Source organism: Argiope bruennichi, chromosome 11, assembly GCF_947563725.1.
Source record: "Argiope bruennichi chromosome 11, qqArgBrue1.1, whole genome shotgun sequence".
Taxonomy (NCBI): domain Eukaryota; kingdom Metazoa; phylum Arthropoda; class Arachnida; order Araneae; family Araneidae; genus Argiope; species Argiope bruennichi.
In genome coordinates this window covers 54,873,161-54,898,753 of record NC_079161.1, presented here as the reverse complement: position 1 = coordinate 54,898,753, position 25,593 = coordinate 54,873,161, and positions in this window count along the sequence as shown.

Below are 25,593 nucleotides of genomic sequence, written 5' to 3'. Positions count from 1 at the left end.
TAATCCTTTCAAAATTTGTACCGAACAGACAAGTAAACAAATAGTTTAAAAAAACGCAGTTAAGATGGCATTGCCATCCAGTTTTGAGCTCTGTTTAACGTGTCAAGTCTCTAATTTAGCAGGAAATTAGTTTTAAAGCGATTGAAAAATTTTATATAAAAGGCAGCCAAACAGTAAAGAAAGCGAGTAAATATCAACGTTTTACAAATAGTCATTTCTAATACTCTTTTGACTTTATAATCTTTCTTTCTTTCTTCTTCTTTTGTCCTTGTTTGTTTCTCTAATTTCTGAGATATATGCGGTAAATATTCAGAACTTTGAAATGAAAATTATTTTTCTCGCAAACGATCTGAATAGTACTTTTTGTTTAATTCTTTTTCTTCTATATATGTATGCTGCTAAAAACATACGAAAAACAAAATGTGAGAAAAAAAATCCTAATTGTCGTATATTGACACTGTCATAATTTGAAAATAAAGGCATTAAAATCAATTTCAAAATAAAAAAACAGATCATTATTTAAGGATTAAAGACGGAAAAAATCGACTTTATAATACACATTTTTCTGTTTTCCAGCGAAATGATCCAAAATAACTATCCTGACAGAAATTAAAAATAAATTAAAAATAACATTTCAAAGTATCTTAAAGATATGTAGATCATTACAAAAAAAACTCATTTTAATAAATTATTTTAAATGAAAGGTATCTAAAGGTGACCAAATATTTTTTTTGCTAACGAACAGTTTCTGGTATAAGCGTTAAATTAAAATTCTGCCAAAAAAAGGGATTATCCATTTTGAAAAGAAAACTAAAAACATTTAAATATTAGGAATTGGAACTGAAGTAAGGAGCAAATCAGTGTTTTTTTGCTTACAAGAATGATGTCTTTTTTTATCACCTAAATTTATAGTTGTGTGTGCGCGCGTGTATTATGTGTGTGTGTGCGTGTGTGTGCGAACTATAGATTCATATCAAGTTTTCAAAACCTTAGAGAAATTGACGTTGTACAGTTTTACAAGCGCAATACAGTTTTGTAAGCGCAATAACAAAAACGAAACACACATAAGTAAAACTTTGGCAGATATATTTCGGACAGGCAGTTAGATATAAAATTATAGTCACTGTTTTAATTCTTAATTATATATCCATATCAAGTTTCGAAATCCTTAGAGGAATTGAACGCCTGTCGTTGTATAATTTTGCATGCAAAATCAATAACTCAAAACCGAAACAAGGATAAATAAAATTAGACAGACATATTTCAGACATAAAATTTTACGCACAGTTTTAGCGTCTTAACTACATGCCCGTATCAAATTTGGAAATCTCAGATGAATGGACGTAGTACAGTTTTTTATGCTTGTGAAAGCAATAATTGAAAAATTAAACAAATATAAATAAAATTTCGGTAGCCATGTTTCAGACAAACAATTAGACATAGTTTTATACACAGTTTTAGAGTCTTACAAGTAATCATAGATTCACATCAAGCTTTTAAAATCTTGGACGAACTGACATTGTACAGTTTCACATGCATATAATCGCAATATCTGAAAACCCAAACAAGGATAAATGAAATTTTTGTCAGGCATATTTCAGACGAACAATTAAATTTTGTACACAATTTTAACGTCTTCATTATAGATTCATATCAGCTTTTGAAACCTTAGCGGAATCGACGTTGTATAGTTTCGCATGAATGTAGAAGCAATAACTCAAGAACGAAATAAGGATAAATAAAATTTGGGAAGTAATATTTCAGACAGGCGGTTAGACATAAAATTTTGTACACAGTTTTAATACCTTAATTATAGATTCGCATAAAGTTTTGAAAACCATAGAGGAATTGATTGCATATCTTACATAGTTATCCATGAATGTAAACTCAATAACTCAAAAACGAAACCACGACGAATAAAATTTGGTTAGACATAATTCTTTAGAAAGCAGACAAATTTCAGACAAGCGATTTCCTTATCAAGCACACATATTTCAGAAAGCGATTAGATATGAACTTTTATACACAGTTTTAGCGTCTTAATTATAGATGCATATCCAGTTTTGAAAACCTTAGAGGAATTGATTGCATATCTTACATAGTTATCCATGAATGTAAACTCAATAACTCAAAAACGAAACCACGACGAATAAAATTTGGTTAGACATAATTCTTTAGAAAGCAGACAAATTTCAGACAAGCGATTTCCTTATCAAGAACACATATTTCAGAAAGCGATTAGATATGAACTTTTATACACAGTTTTAGCGTCTTAATTATAGATGCATATCCAGTTTTGAAAACCTTAGAGGAATTGATTGCATATCTTACATAGTTATCCATGAATGTAAACTCAATAACTCAAAAACGAAACCACGACGAATAAAATTTGGTTAGACATAATTCTTTAGAAAGCAGACAAATTTCAGACAAGCGATTTCCTTATCAAGCACACATATTTCAGAAAGCGATTAGATATGAACTTTTATACACAGTTTTAGCGTCTTAATTATAGATGCATATCCAGTTTTGAAAACCTTAGAGGAATTGATTGCATATCTTACATAGTTATCCATGAATGTAAACTCAATAACTCAAAAACGAAACCACGACGAATAAAATTTGGTTAGACATAATTCTTTAGAAAGCAGACAAATTTCAGACAAGCGATTTCCTTATCAAGCACACATATTTCAGAAAGCGATTAGATATGAACTTTTATACACAGTTTTAGCGTCTTAATTATAGATGCATATCCAGTTTTGAAAACCTTAGAGGAATTGATTGCATATCTTACATAGTTATCCATGAATGTAAACTCAATAACTCAAAAACGAAACCACGACGAATAAAATTTGGTTAGACATAATTCTTTAGAAAGCAGACAAATTTCAGACAAGCGATTTCCTTATCAAGCACACATATTTCAGAAAGCGATTAGATATGAACTTTTATACACAGTTTTAGCGTCTTAGTTATAGATGCATATCCAGTTTTGAAAAGCTTAGAGGAATTCTTGTTTCGTATGTTATCGTTTCGTATATTCGTTTAGAGGAATTATAGTGTCGCATGCATGTAAACTCAATCACTCAAAAACGAAATAACGATGAATAAAATTTAAGCAGGGCTGAAATATATTTCCTTGGCAAGCAAGTATTTTTCAGACAAACAGTTAGTCATAAAATTTTATACACAGTTTTAATGTCTTAACTATAGATGCATATCAAGTTTTAAAAACTTTAGAGGAATTCTCGTTTCGTATGTTATCGTTTCGTATATTCATTTAGAGGAATTATAGTTTCACATGCATGTAAACGCAGTCACTCAAAAACGAAATAACTATGAATATAATTTGAGCAGCCTGAAATAAATTTCCTTGGCAAGCAAAAATATTTCAGACAAACAGTTAATCATAAAATTTTATGCACAGTTTTAGCGCCTTAATTATAGGTGCATATCCAGTTTTGAAAACCTTAGAGGAATTCTCGTTTCGTATGTTATCGTTTCGTATATTCGTTTAGAGAAATTATAGTTTCGCATGTATGCAAACGCAATCACTCAAAAACGAAATAACGAAGAATTAAATTTGAGCAGGCGTGAAATATATTTCCTTGGCAAGCAAATATATTTCAGAGAAACAGTTAGTCATAAAATTTTATACACAGTTTTAGCGTCTTAATTATAGATGCATATCCAGTTTTGAAAACCGTACAGAAATTCTTATTGTAGTTTCGCGCGCATGTAAACGAAACACCTCAAAAAACGAAACAAGAATAAAATTTGAGCAGCCATATTTCCTTGGCAAGCAAATATATTTCAGACAAACAGTTAGTCATAAAATTTTATACATAGTTTTAGCGCCTTAATGATAGGTGCATATCCAGTTTTGAAAACCTTAGAGGAATTCTCGTTTCGTACGTTATCGTTTAGTATATTCATTTAGAGGAATTATAGTTTCATATGCATGTAAACTCAATCACTCAAAAACGAAATAATGATGAATTAAATTTGAGCAGGCGTGAAATATATTTCCTTGACAACAAATATATTTCAGACAAACAGTTAGTCATACAATTTTATACACAGTTTTAGCGTCTTAATTATAGATGCATATCCAGTTTTGAAAACCTTAGAGGAATTCTCGTTTCGTATGTTATCGTTTCGTATATTCGTTTAGCGGAATTATAGTTTCGCATGCATGTAAACTCAATTACTCAAAAACGAAATAACGATAAATAAAATTTGAGCAGACGTGAAATATATTTCCTTGGCAAGCAAATATATTTCAGACAAACAGTTAGTCATACAATTTTATACACAGTTTTACCGTCTTAATTATAGATGCATATCCAGTTTTGAAAACCTTAGAGGAATTCTCGTTTCGTATGTTATCGTTTCGTATATTCGTTTAGCGGAATTATAGCTTCGCATGCATGTAAACTCAATTACTCAAAAACGAAATAACGATAAATAAAATTTGAGCAGACCTGAAATATATTTCCTTGGCAAGCAAATATATTTCAGACAAACAGTTAGTCATAAAATTTTATACACAGTTTTAGCGTCTTAATTATAGATGCATATCCAGTTTTGAAAACCGTAGAGAAATTCTTATTGTAGTTTCGCGCGCATGTAAACGAAACACCTCAAAAAACGAAACAAGAATAAAATTTGTGCAGCCATATTTCCTTGGCAAGCAAATATATTTCAGACAAACAGTTAGTCATAAAATTTTATACATAGTTTTAGCGCCTTAATTATAGGTGCATATCCAGTTTTGAAAACCTTAGAGGAATTCTCGTTTCGTACGTTATCGTTTCGTATATTCATTTAGAGGAATTATAGCTTCACATGCATGTAAACTCAATCACTCAAAAACGAATAATGATGAATTAAATTTGAGCAGGCGTGAAATATATTTCCTTGACAACAAATATATTTCAGACAAACAGTTAGTCATAAAATTTTATACACAAATTTAGCGTCTTAATTATAGATGCATATGCAGTTTTGAAAACCGCAGAAAAATTCTTATTGTAGTTTCTTGTGCATGTAAAAGAAATAACTCAAAAATCGAAACAAAAATGCATAACATTTGGAAAGATATATTTGCGTAACAGGTAAACATACCAAGGCATACATATTCAGACAGACATGATTTGGTTCACAATTAGATAGAAATCTACAAATTTCATGTAAAAGTTATATACTAAATTCCCTTTGTCTGTCTCAAAATGATTTTGAGTTGTATTCATACACCCCTAGATCCCATAGTATTTATAAACTCATATACCATTCCCACACAGTTCTTGCATATTTTTCGAACTCTGGAAGATCTAAAACGTGGAATTTCCGTCAAAAAATAGTATTCGAATATTTTTTTACAATTAAACTACTTTGTCTTTGTATACATATAAGAAAGTAAAAAAATACAAAAAATGTTTCCTCCAATATTATATGTAAAATGTTTCTGGAAAATAAGTGCTAACTATTTCTACGAAAAGGCATTATTTTTTTTTTCTTCTTTAAATGATTATTTCTTTCAAATATAAGTCAGAAGATAAAAATATAAAAAAGGGCTCTAAAAGAACTATTTAATCCAGTATGTTTTTGGCGAAAGTATCTTTTTGAAAAGGGGGATTTAAACTTTTCATTTTTTTCGGCGCATTAACGGCTTAGTTTCGCTTGAAGTGCAATTTCTTAAAATCTTTCTTCGGGAACTTTACTTTATATAATCGGTTCTTTAGGTTCGAAAAATCTTAGATTTGAAGATTTCAAGTAAAAAGAAAAATTTAAGAGACCACATTGATTTGAAGAAACTGCAGGAGATTTCAGTGAAATTTTAATTATGTATAGCCAATCAAAGATCATTTTTAAAATATATTTTCTTAAAACATTTCTTTAATATCACTTGTTTTTTTTCTATGCAAAAACTCAAATGAAAGAAATATATTTTGTATGTGACGCATATTTTTAATTTTTCTCTTTTCTACAACTTTTTCCAATACTATTTCTGCCTCTATACATAATGTTTTAGATATCATGATAGAAAAGAAAAATGTTATGTGAAATCTACACTATAATTCGTTTTTTAACTCTAACTAGCAGCCTTAGATGACCAGTTGAGCTTTCAACACACTAACAACTTAGTCATCTCTAATATACTGAATCTTATCACGCAAAATAAACGAACTATTTTAGATATACTCACACAATAAATAAAAAATCTATCTTATTGGTAAACTATGTGCCCAAAGTAATAAAGCTAATAGATGAAATCAGTCCGCTTATTGAATCTGGGGATTGCATCAAGATTTTATGATTTTTTTCACAAAAATTGGGATGATGATTATACTTGTCTTCACATAATTGAAGATGTGTATGCAATTATTGCAAGTATACAGGTATGCAATTATTAATGACATTTCATAAGATCATGAGATTTGAAATAAAACAAAAATTGACAAAATTGTGGCTACAGTTTGAAATTGGATACTCTTCCGCTGTTTTTTTACGATAGATAATATATAGAGAAGTAATGTTTTTGAGTCTCTGTCAACAATGCAAGAGACGGAAAGGAAGACGACGACAGGAGATAGCATCTTAGAGCCATGACTTTTGATATGGAATAAAAATTGCCGAAATAGGTGTTATTTGTGGTTCAAGGACTCGGTGCAAATTTTAACAATAAATAATTTATATTGCCTTTCGGTTTCTCTAGAATATAAACAGCGATTAAGGGCATGCTACTATAGGTGATGTATCTAGCTTTATAAATATCCTACATCACAAAAATAAGTGAAATTAGACCAGTAAGTGGACTGGAGTATTGCATATTTAATTTTGATATTTATTGTAAGACTATAGATTTGAAGCATGACGAAAACTCTATACTGCGCCAGTCAAGGATCCTTCTAAAATGGCCTAATAGCGAATTTCAGCTCAATTTGCTATAAGCTATATATTTTATAGGTGCAGTATAGGATTATAATTGCATTTCATAATCGTTTTTCTATATTACTATGAAGTTAAACAATATTAAAAGAATTCAAATATTCTAAAATTTAATAAAAAATGCAGTTTTTTAATAACTGAACTATATAAAAAATAAGTATAGTACTATTGTTACTATAACCCATCTCGAGTGACAAGACAGATTTATTATTCAATTTTTATCAAAACAACATATAATAAAATATATTATTGAATATATGATCTAAATTATGTTATCTTCTAATCTAATTAAAACGATTACCATTCTATAATAGCAAATCTAGAATCTCTTCAGTTTTGAAAAAATTATATATATATATATATATATATATATATATATATATATATATATATATATATATATATATATATAAAATCATTTTTATTATTAGTAGTAGTAGTATATATATACTCTGTATACTATAATATATTAGTACAGATATCTCTGTACAGATTAGAACAAACAAAAATAAAGACTCAAACAAGGGAACATTTACAAAGCGTTTTGCATGCTTAAATGTTTTAAAATGTAGAAGAATTCTTGAAAGAGCGTTACGGCCACCCTGCACAAGTTTCACTTGAACGCGCTAGACACGTTACGGACGACGAAGAGGTTAATTTTTTACATTGTTAACATGATTGTTCAAGCAATTTTGCAATCTATAGGCCAATCTGTAGAAACCGACACAGAAGAAGGCCACGATGATGGCTCCCTGAAATTTGGCATAGGCTCGGTATTACCGACCTGCCAAATGCGTTTGAAACAAAGAAAAGAAATCACTTGGTGCGAGATACGGACTGTCATGAAATTACAGGAAACATTTCGAAAGCAATCCAAGTCATTCCTTGTGGATTACCTTATTATATTCTTCATTTCAGTGACTGAATATATATCCGTCACTGCCATTAACTTTTAACATAAATTTCAAAGCGCAATAGCAAAATGGTTTTTATCTATCTTCGGCGTTTCAATGCTAAGATCATCTATTCTATTTAGACACAGAATGTGCGTGAAGAGCACTTCTCCCATAGGAGCTTTTAATACTTTACGGTTTGAACTATCATCGTGTTTAAAGATTAATTTTTAACTGTTCTTTTCTTTATTTTTTTCGATTTGTATAAAAGGCCTTTACTTGAAAAAAGTCATAAAATATTGTTTTATATCTATATTTTGTGCAGAAAAAAACTTGTCATATTTTATCAATTATCTACGTATTTATATAATATGTTTATTATTAAATAACATTCCAAAAGATGCAAGTGAATCTCAACAGTTTGTCGATTTTGCTTTTTGGAAGTCTTGGAGCTTTAATAAACAGAAAAATATAAGCTTTCATGCCACCATCCTAAAAATATCCAACCGATGGCAAGCGAAAAATGCCAAAATTTATCATGACACATTGATAAATTCGTGTTAACATTATTGGTAACGGCACACGGAATTCCTCGAAACGAACTCGAGACTTTAGATCTGTCAGTTTGTTTTCTTACACTGTCACTTTCAGTGTAAAGAAACAACTTCTACAGAATGCATTTTCCTGTCAAAATCGTTTTAAGTAAAGCATCTAAACTCGACTCGAACTACCTAGAATGGAAACTAAAATCCATATATCAAGCAAAATTTCTTTTAACAGATTTTTTTTTTTAAGTTTTTGAGTTTAGTGTTGACACGTGTAAAATTAATAGAAACGCCATAACTCTTTTCAAACATTTTCAGAAATATTATTTCGTTCATCAAAATGAAGAAACGTTTAGTTTTAAAAGATACGATTCATTTAATTTGTAGAAAAATATTCAGATATAAAGAACACAGCGTCTGTGTTTTATTTTAATCCTCCCCACTAAATTTTATGCCATTGTATTCTATTCTATCAACGGAAAGGAAGACAACAAAGTCTCTCGCATATTTTCTAATAAATGTGTTATCTCCCTTCCCAATCTCACATAAAATTATGGATCTATCTCAAAGCTCAGATTTTTATTTTCAGAATCTCGCACATGTATACACTCACGAACTTTGTCCTCATAGTACAGGGTGGCCATAAAATAAATTTCCCTGTTTGGAGACATCAACAGCTAAAACGAATGAACGAAAGGAAACCACATTTCACGTGCATACTGTGGAACGCATGGGGAAATGAATTCCGCAGCAAAAATAATAATAATAATAATAACACTATAAGTTGCCAATAGGATAAATATTGGAGCTGCTGTCACGTATGAACGAGAAATTTACATATCAAGATGGGTTATGCAAAATTTCTAGTGCGTGTGTGACAGCAGCGCCATGCATTCAATGTAAAAAGGAAAGAGAGCAAACTACCTGTTAGTAGTTAATTCTTGACTGTTGTTCGTGATTGACTGCTGATGTGTGCTCAATATGGGCCCTACCTTACCTCAGCAGGTTTTATTGGTAAAACTGTTCTACATTATACAATGTACTGCCATGGTTGCTTCTAAGAAACTTGCATGTCTTGAAACAGAACATAAGACGGGCTGTTATGAACATCGAAACCGACAATTTATTCACAGCAGTGGAGAATGTCATACACAGTATGCAATATATTATACACAGGCGAAGTAAAAATACCGAAAGTGTTGCACGGTGTCCATGGGACTTTAATATCCATGAATTAAAGATTATTTTCTGTGAGTTTTATGAATTCATTCACAACTATATTGCCACAGCACCAGTATTTCCCCTATCGGCAACTTTTTTTTTCTGAAGAATTCATCTTCCCATGTCTTTCACAGTCTGTATGTGAAATGTGATTTCATTCGTTTTAGCTGTAGATGTCGCCAAACAGGGAAACATCCTGCATTATAGTAAAAAATCCTGGTTCTACACATAATTAATTACATGCCATTGATGAACGATTGTTGCAAAAGAGCAAATTAATGTACAATTTTGGAGGATCAATACCCTAGAATGTAGTTAATACACAAAAATCAAAAAACCGAATATGCTCAAGTTTTTTTTTTTTTAATTTGAATTACAGATTTGAATACAGAAGATAAGATCACTTACCAGTTTTCATTTATTTAAGTTCTTACCTTTTAGGGCTATTGAGCTTATTTTCATGCGAATGTACAATTTTCACACAACCAATCCCTTGACAAATGTTGGTCCAAATCATCAATTACATATCTACGCTTAAATGTTGAATATGTGTACCACAGTTTATCTATTGACTCTTTTCGGATTGTCGTTATCATGTTAACTTATATTCAGAAAACCGAACAGACGGATTTTCATTAATTTCACTTTTGTTTGAAATTAGACATAAATCTGCAAATTTGGAGTAGAGAAAATATACCAAATTTTATTCATATGTTTTTCGGTTATCGTGTTCACAAACTGATATAATTACAAAAATGTGTTTTTTGTACTTAGGGATACCTAAAACATAGAAATATGACAAAATCTCGAGTTCATATTTTCTTTTTGTATATTCTGCATACTGTAAAGTACAATGTATCTTCATTTTATTTGTATAAATCTAAAAAGTTGTGCATTAATAAAATTTTGCTTCTCTGCTTAAGCATTTTGCACCAATTTTCTAACATCGTATGTATATTTTTTGAAAAAAGTCTTCTTTAGTGGCGTATACCATACTAATTTAATTGGTAAGGCATACACTAAATGCACATTATCTCTTTGCCTATATATAATGCATTCTAATTTGCACAGAACGCAAAGCACTTCAGCGTACTAAATCCCTGACGCATCCCAACCCCGAGTCACTAAAATCAAGAAGCGTAAAACAGCCTCCTCAGAGGAAACTCGGTTCAAAACGGGGACAACCTTCCAACAGTCAGTCCCAACCCTAATGAAAATGACAGATCTCCTCTTTTCATTGTTTTCAGCAGCAAGCAGTCCCTAACCAGTTACTGGCGCTTCACCCAAAATCATCTGTGCAGTTCTGTCTGAAGCAGGGAGACACTGGAAGTTGTTAAAATTAATGAGCGAAACGTAACACTGGCACGAACTTCCCAGTTAAATATTTAAGCTCGCAGGAGCAATAATTAACGCCTTCCTTCTTAAAATAGGGGAAAAGGTTTTATTCGAAAAGCTATTCCATTTTTCGGAAGTTTATCGAACTGTGCGATATTGTGCAGAAGCATCTTCTGCAAGGGTGAGGTCGTTATTCCTCTTACCACCACCTGTGCTCCAGCAGAACGTTTTCTGCGTTATCTCTTCAGGGCAGAAGAATTATCCTCCTATTTAATTAGAAATTCAAATATCCTCGGGAAGGATTTAAGGAACAGGTTTCCCCCTTGCAGATTAAGAGATCGCTTTGATATGCTGCAGGAAGTCGTGTTAGAGGACTGAATTATGGCCTTTTGTGTCAGCAATGGTCGACTGTACGGATGAAATCATCTTTTCTGGCTCTACTTTGTAGTCAATTATTTTAATCAGTTCTTTCGAACAATGCCAATATATCCAGCGGAAAACAGTTCTTTTTAATGCTGAATTTAGGATTTCACTTGAACAATGAATTAATTGTATGGATTTGGTTGAGACAAAATAATTCACGAACAAATCATTAATGTTGAAAACCAGTTTACTACTAATTTATTGAATTACGGGTTGATTTAGCTTAGTTTCTAACTATTGAGAGCCTGTGTTATAATGAATCAAGGGATACCATTGGTGTTTTGCTAGAAGACGTGTTAAGAATCTGAATTAGGCCTCTTTTGTCAGAAATAATAAACTGTACAGATAATTTTTTGTTGTTACTTTGTAGTCAATTATTTAAATTAGTTCTTTTTGAACTGCATCTATAGATTCATTGGAGCAGATTTCTTTTTTGAGGTTGAGTATAAAAATTTCGCTTAGTCCACAATTAAGTTGAATGAAAAATTACCAAAAAAACTTATTATGAATCAAGCATAATTTTCCCATTAAACTATTTTATTAGTCTTTATTCATCAAATTGATACTGATAGCTATTTTTGCAACAATTTTTGATGACTGAAAACTTTTGATGTCAAGGTTTTTGAATTTAGAAGGTAATATTATTAGTAAAGCGACTTATGTCCACTTTCTTAAAAACATAGATTAGTTCCTTTTCTAATTGTTCTTTAGAATCAATTATCTAATATGCTCTTTTTCGAACAAATTCAACGGCAACGAGTTTCTTTTTATGTAAAACTTACTCTTCCATAAATAATATTAACAAATTGAATACATATCGCTCATAAATAAACAAGAATATACTTTTATTAAATTTAGAAGGATTGGAGGAAATAACTTATTGTTGCTTTGTGAATTAACAGTTAATTTTGTTCATAAATCAACAAGAACATAATAATATTTCATTTAAATGGTTCGGAAAAAAGGCTTTTCTTTTATTGATGATTGAATCAATCGTTAATTTTTTTTCAATTGATGGTAATATGGCAATTTTAACTATTGTTTGGAACTAATTGTAAGGATAAGAAGACCACGTTAAGAATAAGAAATCGCGTTTAAATTTTAAGAATTTGTATTATTGGATTGAATTATTGCTTATCGTGTCAGTAATGTCAGGCAGGATGGATGTTTTCCACATATTCTATTTCCACTTTTATGATAATTGCTTTGAAGTATGTGATTACGGTCTGAATGAATTTTATGAAAAACATTCGAAAATTGTTATATTTTTGAATATTTGTATAAAAAAGATTGAAAAACAATGGAAAAAATCTATGAACCAAAATCTGCTAGTTAAGGGCCAAAAGATTTTTTTTAAAAAAACTGAGGAAAATGCCTTTTTTTTTTGACAAAAAATAGATATAAAGCAGAAATCATCTAGTTTATAGGTTTATCAAATGATATGCTTAAAATTTTTCAGATAGCTTAAAGAATATATTTTCTAACTCCTGAACTAAAGAATAAGCAATATTTCTATACATTCTTTAAATTTTGGCTTTCGACTGATAAATAACACGAAATTTTCAATTTTTCCACACTGCGATTAACTGAAACAACTATAAAATATATCTAAATGAATATATTACTTATTCTTTGGTTCAGGAATTACAGAACATACCGAAAAATTGTTACACCAGTTTTGAATTTAAAAAATGGTGTATTATTTGAATTTAAAATTTTATTATTTGAATTAATATTTGAATTTAAAAATTTATGAAGCTTTTCGTAAGAAAATTCTATCGTATTCTATATTTGAGAAAATATCATCTAAAGATTCAAAATAGCTTTAAAACTTATGTAAAATCAAATATAAAAATCAGTGTGACTTCTCTAAAAATAGGCTTATAAACAAAATTCTAAAGGTTTTATAAAGAATCCTGTATGAACATCAAAAATATTAAATATAAGAAAATTCATAGTTTCACAAAAAATCGGCTTTCAAACGTATCCAACAATACGACGTCACATACATATCAGCTAGTTTCAAATGATACCATTATATTTTATGTTTAAAATGTTTTGATCGTCAGCTGTATTTATATATAGTACATAAATTGTATCGAGCGAGGAAGTGATTTGAATGTAGACTTTGAAATATTGTTACCTTTGCTAGTGTAAATGTCACATACGTCATTCTTGAAGCTGCGATATTACATCATAGTTCACGTTAACAGAAAATTTATATTATTTAATCTATATTATAATATTTTATTCTACTTTACAGACTAATAATCAAAGACTTCTAAATATATCAATATTCTGCTAGTACAGATAAATTTATTTCAATTCTCAACTAATGATTCGTATTCATTCCTTCGTAATTTAAATGCATTTTAAATTATCGAATAAGAACTTAACCATTTAGCATTTTAATAATTCCATGAGGAATTTTAAATCATTTAATGAGCATTCTACAAAAAATAGAAAGAGTTTAAGGAAATTCTATTATTTCAATTCGAACGTACTTTTTTCTATGGTTGACAAACAAGGTTTGATTTAAAATGATTTCTAAAATACATCAACATCAGTCTGATTCCAATAATTTCATTTCAGTTTATTTAATTTTGCTTATAAAGTTTCTTTGAATTTCTATTAATATAGTTCTTTAAATATCAACCTTCTAAAAAAGGCAAGAAGAAGGAAAAAATATTAGCTCTTCTTAAAATGTTGTACCATACATCAATAAAAAGGAGACTTCACTTTCGGTAAAATAAAATTAATACGAAACTTTTAACAACTGTCTCATTTAAATCCTAGAAATAACATTTTAACTTTCCTAAAATGATGTATAAATTAAGTCAATATTCTTTCGATTCCAATTAATTTATTTCATTTTGAAACAAATTATTCCATTATATATCTATTTATAAATTTTCTTTAAATGGCTATTCATTAAAATCGTCTGAGAAATGCACGGGAAAAAATATATTTCAATTCAAAACAATTTTATTTACAACCAAAAATAAATTTTTAAAATCTATCAACATTCACTAGATTTTGATAATTTTATTTCAATCTTTTTTATATATCCATTCACAAAATTTCTTTAAATACTTATAAATTAACGTGAGAACGTGAGCAGAAAAAAAATTAAAAGTAGTTTTGAAATTCCATTGCTGTTCAATACAAAAAAGTTTTTATTTTCAACAAAATAAACAGAAATGAAATTCTTAACAACTAAACTCACCTAAATCCGTGAAACAACATTTTAGCTTTCAAAAGTGCTCCGTAAAATGCAGGATGGTTATAATTAAAGTTCCACTTCAAAATGGTCATAAAAGGAAAATTACTGGACAAATGTTATCAAATTTGGTAATAGTTTAAAGGGGGTCATGGGAATTTCTTTTCTGCCAAAATAAAGTTCAAACAATCACCACCAGGGATGAAATGGCGCTGCATCAATATTATAAAGCCAAACACGACATGAACACATCAGTTTTAAATGTGTTTAATCATTTCTGAAACGTGTTACAAAGTATGTTCAGTGTGGGTACTCTCAAAAGCACTGTTTATGGTGATAATCTAAACATTTCTTCTGAACTGAAAGAAGCGATACACCGACATGTGTGTAACATTCCTCCTGATATGCTAAGACTACTATTGAGAATACAATAATACGATTTAAATTGCTTTCAGAAAATGGTGGAGACCATATTGAACATGCTTTGTAACACGTTTCGGAAAAGAATAAACACATTTTAAACCGATGTCTTCTTTCATGTCCTATTTTGCTTAACAATATTGCATACAGCGCCATTCCCCCCCCCGGTGGTGAGTTTTTAAACTATTTTTTTTTTTTTTTGCTGAAAAGGAATTCCCATGTTTTTCTTTAAACTATTACCAAGTTTGACAACATTTGGTATAGTAGTTTTCCTTTTATGACCATTTCGAATTTCAACTTTAATTATAACCACTCTGTACATTAAATTTCCTCCAATTCTGATTAATTTATTTCCTTTTCCGACGAACCTTTCTTATATTTCGATTCACAAACATTCCTCAAACGTCTATAAATTAAAATGTTCCAAAGAACGAGCGAGAAAAAAAAAAGTATAAATAGTTCCGAGAAATTCTACTATCTTTCAACTCCGAGGAATTTTCACTATCACTAAAGCAGAAGATTCTTGAACCGTAAACTAACCGTAGAAACTGTTATGAAATAGAAAAGAGAACGTTTTAGGGCAACGAAATGCACAAGTGCTCTAGCTGACAGAACTTACATTAGAAAATTGGACTTTGGTTATTTTTTTTCTAGTTCTAGACTACAATGGAAAAGTTTTTCGCTCTTTTCTCTGACTATTTCTGGGTCTAGCTCGCGGGCAAGAAAGATCGAAGAAAGTTGCAGCAAAAGAAAAAAATGGCGAAGAAAACCATAAATACAAAGATGGAAGACGTAATAAAAGGAAGTAAAACTCAACATTTCACTGAAAAAAAATGTTTTACTGATTTGTCCATGCTTGAATAGGAAATATTTTTTTATCAATGTTGTTGTGGTTTGGGTGCATGGAGTTTGATGCATTTTATCTGAGGTTAAAATTTTAACATCGGTTACTTCTTCGTAGAATAATAAATATGGGAAATAAAATAGTGGATGTAAAACTAAGAATGTATGTGTATGTATGAGTGTGTCTTATGATAGTGTTTTACTGTTCAAAAATCATTCTGGAGTAGGATAAAGTTATTTTTTTAAAAAAAAACTCCATTTTACAATCTTTTAAAAAACACAACGATGCATTTGGCAGATCTCGTTTAGGAATCCATTGCAATAGTTTTCATGGCAAAACAAAATTTATGTACAACTTTGCAGATCATCATCTCTAGAGCATCAAACCACCTCCTCATTAAAATCATTTTAAATTATAATATTTTGTCCATTATGTTATATTGAGAATATAACTAATTTAGTTTTGTTTGGTTTATACTTGCGAATATTTTATAAGAGGAACAAAAAAATCTCAAACCAGTTGGTTCGATTTATCCGGGCCAATGAAGGAAGAATGGATATTCAAATTTTCGTTCCACTAAAACATCTTAATTACTGAATTATGCAATATAACTCATATTAAGCGAATAACTGAGTCATTATAAAGGGCACAATTCTTTGTTGATTGGCATTACTAAGGCTTAAGATTCAATAACAGTATTTCAGGTACCGCAATGACTTGGTGGTATAATGGTGGCTACATGATTAAGAGTTACAAATACTAAATCCAATTTCCACCGAAGTAATGGCTTTATTGCAAGCAAAATCCATTTTGGTCAAATCCCCACACCACTGGTGTGATGCAGAAGTCTAAAGAGGGATGGTGGTTCAAGAATTGTCTTCGATATCTGACCACCGCTCAATATTAAAAGATCCATCCCAAAATATCATTAATAGTTTCAATGCGAGACAGGGATATAGTTTAACTACTTGTAGATAAAAGAAATCCCAAGATGGGCTGCGGTTTTGTTATTCTAAGGTTGCAGAAACTGGGGGTTCACATGGTAGAATCTCTGTTTTGAAATCGTTAGGTTGTATATTCGTGACACGATTGCATACAAATTCCATAGTTAATGTAAAAAGCATTGTTGCAAATATCCTATATGAAGTGGGTTTTTTCATCATATCACGAAGCTAAACCCAAAAGTACCACATAATTTGCTCAAGTCCTCAAAAAGAGTTGAAATGAGAATGGTTCTTTGCTTAGTAATAAATATTCTGTATTTAAGTGTTTCATTAAAACATTAGAAAACCGATCTGTGAGAGTAAATTTCAAAAAATAGCCAAGATTAACCCCTTAAGAGGAACTTGTGAATAGCTTCAGATTTCCTTTAAGGCACAGGGCAGCCATGAATTTACTTTTCCCGTTTAAAGACATCTGCATCTAAAACGGTGTTGATATTTATAAATACATGTTAATTAGTATTTTTTTAGAAAGTGATTTGAAATTCTTTACCCCATGCCTTCGACCGTTTGTGTATGATACCTGATTTCATAGTGTTCATTAGATTTAATTGCACATCCCTTTACACCGAGAAAATTGTTTGATGGTCTTTATATATATCAGTGCGACATAAAAAAGGTTATACTCTCTCCCGCGACTCTTTCATTTGTCAAACATTTCAATGGGCCGCGGTTAGCGTTATTTACTTGTCTTTCTCGCACTTCTACAGATACCATTCTTTAGAAGTGGAACCATTTATCCATTATTCCATTATAATAATAGATAAATGATGCTTTAAACGATGAGGAAATATTTCCCAGAAATTTTCTCACATGCTCTCTAATAGGTATATAAACCACAATTTTTATTCGGGGAGAGTAAAAAATTATGGTATATAAATCACAATTTTTGTTCATGTTGTCAAAGCCGTCAACGTTTTTAATGATAAGAATTTTGTGCTCATACATTAGAATCGTGATTCGTAAAATAATATTAAAAAATGATATTTTTGCTCTAATGGTCTTACGAAATTTGTATTAATAACTACGAATGATCAATCATTGTCGTAAATCTGGTGTTTTGCTTTACATTCTTTGTGATTATTGCGATTCAGCGATTGACTGTTAATCGCTGACATGCGGTTAAAGCAGAAATACCGAAAATCAAATAAGTAATTTAGATGTCTTTACAATTATTATAAAATTATCGTTTGCTACAATAGTTCTTGTTATGCGATCTACAATTGCTACAATTAAAACTAAAAGGCTTTTTTTAAAAAAACATTTACTGGTAAAGTTATTGTTTGGTAAGCTAATTTCAATTTCGCTGTTTGCAGTATAAAAGTAAATAAAGATAGAAATAATTTTATTGTATTATTTATACTGGCAGAATGATCATTTGGAATGTTGTCTCAATTTCGCTGTTTTCAATATATATAAATAAAACTGAAAACACATTTCCTGTTGTTTTCACATTGACAAAATTGTCGTTTGGCGAGAAAATTTCAATTTCGCTTTTTGCAATCTATATAAACAAAATTGATTTTTTTTTTATTCTATAGAAACTTAAATTACCGCAAGTATTTTCTCAAAATTTTGCACACGAATATTAAAAAGCCTATAATAAAAGTTATTAGGAAAAAAATGAAATTAATTAAAATGTTATTTTTTATAAATTAAAAATTATGTTTCCATTGCATATGCGCAATATTTAAAAAACAAATAGTGTTGCGACGCCCCATCTTTTTTAAAACTAAATTTAAGACAATCAAGACAAAGGAAAGATAAAAAAAAAATTAAATGTGATTAGCTTTATCTTATTAATTAAACAACTTAATTTTATTTTAGGCTTGAAAAATAATCATTCTTAAATTTGAAAATGATTAAAAAATGATTCAAAACTTTACTACTTACTTTTAAATTCATAATTCAATCTTTTGTTCATTATTTAAACTATATATTTTTTATATCACAAACTACAAACATATATTTTATTGGTCACTCACTATGTTTAATTAAATTTTGCATCATTCTTTAAAAAGTTTTAATAACTTGCGAAAAAGTTAGCCTTCTGAGGTTTTAAATATTCTTGTGAGATATTCTGTAATATTTCAACAAAGCGTGGGATTTTAAAATTCTTTTATGTGTCAGATTTTCTATCATTAATTATAATTTAAACTAGATGATTCTAAAAAGTTAACTTTACAATATTTATCTGAACGCTTACTTTTATCGTGTGAGAACATGATGTTTTTGAAGCCATAAAGTGCACGACTAGAAAAATGGTGATTTATCGCTTTTGAAGCATCAATTTTTCGCTTTTAAGGTTATTAGAAAATGATAAAGAATTCTTATTGCCAACAAAAAGTTACAACTTGGCTCAAGTATCCGCCATTTACCCGATTAAAAGTTGATGAGTGTGCAATACAATAGTCACATGATCATTCCAAACCAGTTTAAACCAGATTTTTGCAAAAACAATTTCTGGCTTCGATATAAAGTTTTGGAGCTCGAACGATTTTGAGATGAAAACAAACCATCATTTTCTAAATATCGACTCATGCGTAATCTGACAGTCACGTCATTCTTTCAAACCGGTTTAAACTGGTTAATGACTTCAATTAATTAAGACAAACAATGATTTAAAAAATAATATTCTTATATGGTATGAAATTTGAGATAACAGATTTCAATTTTTATTTTTTGATTTAATTTGCTCTGTATCGTTTTTAACAGCTGATTTCCTATGTGATAACTAATAATTATACTGCATTCAATACATTTATTATTTATTTCAAATTTTACTCAAAATAATACGAAAAGTTTAACTTATATTATTTGCCAATTAATTAAATAATTAATTTTTCATTAATGAACATATCAGAAAAAATAGTTTCATCCCAAGGAATAATGGGTATACCAGTAGTATTAAAAAAGTTTTTTTTTTTCTTCCACTTTTGTTGTAAGAATTATTTCAACCTTCCATTCGATATTTTAAAAAATAAAAATAATTAAAGAAGTGTTAAAAAATATTTTGCTGGAGATATGGATAAATTTTCAAACAGAAAAAATAAATCAATGTAACAAAATTTCTACGTGTCATTAATTCATACATGAATTTTATTGAAACCCTCGAAATTCTTAAAATTCATTTCACAGTTCTTTGTACCCAAATATTTAAAGAACTACTGGCAATCACCAAAAGTTATAAGTTTTCAAAATGAAATTTAAACTTTAAAGGAAAGCAATATTTATCACTTTGCTTTTCGAAGTAATATTTCACCTTTCGGAAAAATGCAACCACCATCTACAAACTCGATAACTATTTATCCCAACTATTCTTTCATAACTTTCTTTTGGCAGCGTCAAAATTCACCGAAAAAAATAATCTAAAAGCAATTTTCCGTAACCCAGTTTCTTGCTGTAGAAGACAGTGTAATTTAAATTCTCTTTTGCTAGTGAATTTTTATTCCGTACGCTAATGACGGTAGGTTTATTTTCACACATGAGTTGAGGAACAAAATATGAATTTGCATTTTCCCAATTTCCAGCGGAAGCTATTTTGAAGCATTTTCTAGAAACTTCATGATTGGCTGATAAACAACTTGTTAGAGAATAAGAGATGTGGCATTGTGAACACGCTTTTGTTGATAATATTTTCTTCTTTCTAGGTTTTATTTGCCACACTCGAGATATATTTTCTTCGACGTCTAATTTTTTCAAAACTTACCTTTAATTTTTTTTTCTTCCAAAATCCAAAAACTTTTGGAAATTTTCTTTTGAAACGCAGTTTTGTCCATTTTTATAATGGATTTTTTTTTCTTATTTTAAACCATTATTATTAAATATCTTTTTTTTTAACATTTTTGAAGATTCAAATTCAGACGATATTTTAGTTAATTATTTTCAAAACACTTACAAATACTTTTGAAAACTAAAGAAAAAAATCGTCTGCGTCTAAAGTTTCGGGAAAAATTGAGTTTTACATTTTGATTCATTTTTTTTTTATTTTCTTTTGGTTTTTGAGTATCAATTTCTAGATGGGAAACGTAAACTTCTTTGTAAAATTCTGGAAAAAAAAACGTTTGTTAATTCAAAACAAGATATCAAAAACATGTTGTTTAAAAATATTCTTTTTCTAATTTTGATAGCTTTGAATTACTTTCAAAGCCTGAGGTTATTTTTTCACTGTTTTTTTAATTTTTCTTTCATCTTATATTGAAATATTGAAAACAAAAAGAAAGCGATTCTAATATTTGACAAGATAGAAACTTAAAATATTGAATTATAAATTCTAATCCAATTCATTATTTTTCTTTGGTAGTTTTGACTCGAATCCTCAATATTACAGAAAATAATCCCAATAATCAATTTCAGAAAAGATTTCCATTAAAAATTATAAGTCAATATAAAAGTTTCAGAAACATCTCGCATTTTCTTAATTTGTATATAAATCAAATTTAATTCAATTCCAAATTTTATTTGATTTAAATTATTTTCTTTTTAATTCCTTGTAGATTATTTTCATTTCGAACATACAACAAAAAAATGACAAACTATTTTAAAAAATAGAAGGGAAAAAATTATGACATACATGTAAGTTATTCATGGGGGATATAGGTAACTTAGCCAGTCTTTTTTGCTGAAACGCTCTGTCATAAAAGTTTGCTAAATGTCATTAGCAGACGGCTCTTTTTCTCAAAGGCTGTGAATCATATAATGCCGGGTTTACACTCGACCAGTTATAAGACGGCCAGTAGGCAGCACATGCTTAGAAAGGCTGAAAAATGCTGTTCGGTCGATGGCAAGTAATTGTCCCAACTGAGCAGCAACATGTCGCTGTATTCCATTTTTTTTATTTACTGCGCATGCGTTTGTAGAATTTGGCGAGAAAAAATTGATTACTTATCATAGATTGATTCCGACATTTTTTGTCCTTTGTTCTTTCTGATGCGAGGTTCTGAGGTGTTTTTTTTTTTTTTCATTTTATTTTCCTTTTTTTTTTTTAATAGTTTACCAATTAAAGGTATGTTAACCTTTTTTACCGTGTTTTTTTGTGTAAATATCTGTCATTTTAAAACGATACGCAGTGAAAAAGAAAAATTCAGAGACGCAAAAAGGGCAATTTATAATCAAGCATGGAATGCCTAATCTATCTTATGAAATTGTGGCAAACATATATCAGTCCCTTTTTGCGCATGCGCTGCCTACTGGCCGTGTGTAATCCACCTTTATAAAACGTGTAAAAAAATCGCATGATAATGATTTTATGTTCCGAGAGTGTCCATTCCAGATATGAAGTAGTCGCTAATTTTTAAGCTCTAATAGATAAGTATTCTAAGAATGGTATTCTAATAGATAGTATTCTTCTAATTGGAAAAAAAATTCTTTAAAGGATATAAATAACATTTTGCATTGTATCTATTTGTAAATGAACTTCTGAAAAATTTTTAAATCTAATTATTTATATAATTTCTCAGTCCAATTATAGATATTTAATAACGTATTTTAAACACGTAAAAAATTTCACTTTTTTAATTTTAGTATGTTTAGAATGTGTTATTAGATCTCCGCTCTTCTGCAACCTAAAATTATTTGATTTTACCTGTCACTATCTCAACTTATGATTGTTATGGTTATTAATTTAGTCACTGATTAGTCCTTATTTTAGCTTAATTTTATTTTAGAGACTTTCAATGACGGATTAGAAAAAAGATCCGCGAATAAATGAATGTTTTGAAAAAAAAAGTGTCGATTATTGACCTAAAAGAATAGAATTTAGAGAAGGAAAAAGAAGTATAACAAAATAAAAATCTTACTTAAAGTTTTTAATCTTTTAAATGATAATAGTATTATTAATTAATAAATAATAATAATATTATTAATAGTATTAATAATTATTAAATAATTAAAGTATTCATAATAAATTTGAACTGAAAGTAGATGTTACAGTAGGAAAGGTGTAATAACATTAGAAATGGTACTGTAATGATTTTATTTATGTGGTATATTTTTTAATTTCTCTGGTAAAATATTGTGTGTTTGGAGAAATTCAATGCAAAACAATTAGATATGCATTGGCCTTAATAAAACAAATGCCATTAATCAAACAGTGCCCTGCGATAGATTCATGCAAACAGACTCACCACTTAGTATTTGGCTTCAAAAGACATTAGTGGAACCGATATGTGTAGGATATATTGAATATCAAACAATGGAATTTTTCCATTATCATTAATTTTAACCACATGTATAGCAAGAAATTCATAGGTGCATATGCCAAAGCAATCCATTGTAAATTGCAAAGAGGCCACGCAAAGTATCCGATATCTTATAGAAATCGGCAAAAGGTTTATATCTTCTAACTTAATTAATTTTCGACCTAATACCGTGCTCCTATAAATTGCGTTCCAAAAAACATTCTCAGTCGACAGGTCACTAACATTATTTTTACTTCTGTGACAAATGCATATTGACGTGTGTAATGTATCATTGGCGATAATTCAGACTATTTTGTGCGGACATCTGGAGTGGATTTTTCGATGATTAGCAAGTTTTCTGTTTAATGCTATTGTCTTAGCTTATTTTAAAAGTATCAAACTTGCAAGTAACTTGTAATCAAAATTTAACTTTATCAGTAAACAATGATGAGAAATTTTTAAAATGCTCTGATTTATAAGTAGTGAACCAGAAAGTTTTGTATTAATTAACGTTCAGTTTTCCTTAGATTTCAGGTAAGATGTTATAAAACTGGAAATATACAGATAAAAATAAACAAAATAGCATAATAATTCTACTATAGGTGTGTTTTTCTTGTAAATAAAGATTAAAAGTTTAAAAGTACTATCCGAATGAAACTATTAAGAGCAAAATAGATGAAAAATGTTAACTGTCATAAACTCACCGAATCAAATGAAAGCAAAAAATAAGCAAGAAAAGCAGCAAGCAAATAATAATAGCAAGAAAAGTAGCTAGAAAATAATAATTTTACTGGTTCTTCAACCTGAAATAGAAGAATTTTTCTTTTTATATCTGTAATTATTTTTAAGTTTAGAGTATTGAAATAGGAAACTTCGTCTTTTTACTTTCTTTGTATTGGAAAGAAAGTGACTTTCTAAGCGTATTAATCCATTACTTAACTTCACCAAATTCAAATAACTTCTGTATTCTTTTAGCGAAGAAAATCCAAATGAAAAGTCGGGCTGCAGTGGTCTGGTGATAAGATCTCGGCTTTGGAACCATAAGGCTACAGGTTCAAGACCCTATTCCACCGAACAACCGTCGCCTAATCGGGTACGGTGCACGCTAAATCCGTCGGGGCCAAACACTTTGCCATGTGGAAGCGTGGATAAGGGGTGTGCCAGCTCAGGTGTCATCCCGTCCTCTAATCGCGGTTCAAAATTACGAGGTCCATCCCGAAATAGCCCTAGTGTTTCATTAAAACGGGACATTAATATAAATTAACTAAAGGAAAAATTTTTGTCCTGCATTTTTCTACTGCCCATAAAATATAAAAAATTTTGGAATCTGGAATTCCCAATAGTTTTTCTAAAATTACAAACAAACCTATTGCAGGACAATTAGACTTCTATACGTACAGTATGAAGTGAGGCTATATATCTGAGCTTTCTCGGTATTAAGTGTTCATCGATTTCGGCTTTTGTTGCCAAGGTATTTTATTTTTAGGGGGTGGGGATCTGAAGAAGTATATTTTTCCTTCGGTGTAAGATTGGAATGAAATATAGCTTCTGTCTGAATCCTAGGATAGGAATAGGAAAGCTGAGTAGGAGATATTATATCAAAGTTCATGTTTCAGGATTTTGTGAGAAACTATAATTTTCTTGGTACTGAAAAGAATATGCAAAATATATATATATATATATAGTTCCCCAAAAAAACTTTTTGTTGATTTTGGAAAAGTTAATTTTCTTTCTTATAATGGGAATTGATTTCTGCTATTGAATATTGCGCGTCATTTCTGCTTTCACCTACATGTAGTACGACAAACGAACAAATAACAGTAGATAAAAAATAAATCTACAAATATTGATGAATTTTCATATTGTTAATCTCCCTAGTATTCGAAAAACGTTTTGGAATTTCGCAAGTATGCCTGTGAATTTGTTTTTATTCTAACCAGAAATAATATTTTTTTCGGTCGACATTCTTGTATATTTAGACCGCATCGCCACTTCCTTTCAGTTCTTTTTCTTTCCTCTTCTGCTTTCTTTGAGCATATAATGGGAATGAGAAAGCACACAGAACGAAGTACCAACCCTCTAGAGTCACTTAAGTCCGCAAGCTTGGGTGTTCCTCAATTCGACTTTCCTTTGCAGAAACACATTATGGACGATCTGATCGATAATTTGATTTAGATCGATAAACTTAACCGCAAGATAGGATATTAAATTTCAATAAAGTCGTTCGTTTTTGTGTGATCGCAATCGTATATACTGACCAACAAATTGTTCTTTTCTTTGTCAGATTTGGCCAAAATTAATGCACACTAAAATCCTGACCATAAATCCTTTTACCAAATTTCATCCAGAAAGTTCTTTGCTATTTTTATCTATTGTGTTCCCAATAATAAAGACAGACAGACAGAAAGCGCTTCCACGACCTTCATTCAAATTGTCATAAAAATAAACATATTTTAGATAAGGTAGATACATATAAACATATAAAAATAAACATATTTTAGATAAGGTATTTTAGATAAGGTTTTTTGTATTTTCAAAAATTTGTTTTTCAGGGTTAG